Source organism: Gadus macrocephalus, chromosome 1 (genome assembly GCF_031168955.1).
Source record: "Gadus macrocephalus chromosome 1, ASM3116895v1".
NCBI lineage: Eukaryota > Metazoa > Chordata > Actinopteri > Gadiformes > Gadidae > Gadus > Gadus macrocephalus.
Window position 1 is genome coordinate 6,817,510 of NC_082382.1, and position 2,373 is coordinate 6,819,882.

A 2,373-nucleotide genomic window follows, 5' to 3' on the forward strand; every position below is an offset into this window, starting at 1 on the left:
AAAGGACTTGTTGGGACAGATGCAAAACCCAGTATAGAAACATAAAAAAAAATACTGCATAAACACATCATTAGTAATTCCATTCCAAACATTTGAGTCTATGGTTTTATGTGTGGGGGGGGGGGCTGCATATGATCTGTCCTAAACACAAAGATTTGTTATTATGGTATGGTATATGAGTGTTCAAAGTGTGTTCATGATGAATAGATTGTGATCGCAGGGTAAAGTCGCTCATAAGGTGAGGTTGCTCAATGTGATCTGTGGCGATGTGGTGCTACTTCATCTCATTCACATAGTTAAAGGCAGCTTGGGCATGGTCATGATTATCTAGGTTGCAATCTTGTGCACCCTGGTATGTAAATATGATACCTGCGACAATGGCATTGTGGTTTCTAGCAGAGCCTTGTTGGTGCAGATTCCAACATGCCCAACCAGTCCTGTGACGGCCTTCATCCCTTCCTCTTCCTTCTACCTCAGTGAGAGGTGCGGAGGGCCGGCCGCCCCAGGTCCGTGGGATGTTGAACACGGTTCCACCCTTAACCCTGACCCTAACCCGAACCCTAACCCTAACCAGTCACAAGCCCCAACCAAGACACCACAGTAAACACCTTGACACAAGATTGTGAATAGCATGCTGATAAAAAAAATAATTGACTGTTCTCTGAGGGATAATCTGAGTGGCATAGCAGTACATGCACATGTATATGATGCTATGACATGGACATTAGATCACACATTGTCAAAAGGTCAGGCTAAACCAAACCACATGTTTATGAAATAAATGAATGTATAGCATGAACTAAATTTTAAAGCACAGCATTAAGAACACATGTGGCACACGTATTCAAGTTAGGTTACAATTTAGGTTTTAATTGATGCATGCCTTATCTAGCAGTAACAACGTCCTCATGAAATGTGATACTAATCCTTCCCCCTAGGGGGCGGACTTGAGCCTTACAAAACGGCAAGGCCTCTAGCTCCTGTTCTCCCTGAGGGACAGGATCTGTAGAGAACAGAATACATAGACCTCATTATTGAACACATTAATACATTGAACACCCACTTTAGCAGAACCCATAATCTTTTACAACTCTGGGAAGACCTCAGATATTTTAGTGATGAATCAGGTTTTGATATTGGATTGAACAGGTGACCCAGAATGTCATGCAAAGGAATCGATGACGCCGTAGTTTAAGGGTCAAAGATACACCTTGTTTGTTTCCCATTACCACCCCCGACTTTTAATGCAGATCACTTCTGTAGAAAATTGTAGTTGTTTATTGTAGTTAGCATTATTTTAACTACAATAAACCATCTCCAAAACGCAAGATTCTTCACCATACTGTTTAGATATTTACTGGGTTTTGGGTGGATAATGGTGGATCGTGTTATTTAAAGCACATGTTGTGCACCTTTCTTTAAAGTTTCATACAGCAATGCAAGCGGAAACAAACTCCTTCCTACGTACACATAGTCCCTGAGGGGATAAGTACTGAGTGTTGGTTCCCTATTCAAGGCAGACAATCCCAAAGGAACATGAGTAATGTCAATAAACACACACACAATCCTATCAGAACACGTGTGTATTTTATAGGGAGCGTCTGTCTCAAGGGCTTTCTGGTGCAGATACATAGACATAGGTACACTCCCTAATGCACTGGGGTTGCCTGTTCGTGCGTGAGCTTATCGTTGTGTGCGTGTGTGTGCATGAGTGTGTGTGTGTGTGCGTGTCGTGTGTGTGTGTGTATGTGTGTGTGTGTGTGTGTGTGTGTGTGTGTGTATGTGTGTGTGTATGTGTGTGTGTGTGTGTGTGTGTGTGTGTGTGTGTTTGTGTGTGTGTGAGAGGCATGTATCAGCTTAGTTTTTCTCTGTACTGTTGTTGATGTCTTAGGAATATGCCCAAATGTTGTTTCGTTTATTTCAGTTGAGGTTCATCACCGGGATCTGAGAGTTACAACATTTGTGGGCTGGAGGAATTTGAACTTGCCCCCCCCCCCCCCTCCTCCTTTCTCTCTCTATTTCTCCAAACTCATCTGCCCTGTCTTGTTATTTATGATCATTACCTTGACCTACAGCAACCATCATTAAAACACTCACATGCCTGTAAATCACACGTCATTCTATCAGTCCCTCACATACTCTCTCTTTCTCAGTCTCTCTCTTTCTCATGGGACTAAATGAGTCAAATTGATATCTAGTCAATATATATTTTAATATGAGTCAATTTTGTTTATTGATTGCTGTTGGGATGTAGAGAGAATTTCAACAGATCAAAAGAGGATATTTTCAAATGGGGGTTGACACACACACACGCACGCACGCACGCACGCACGCACGCGCACACACACACACACACACACACACACACACACA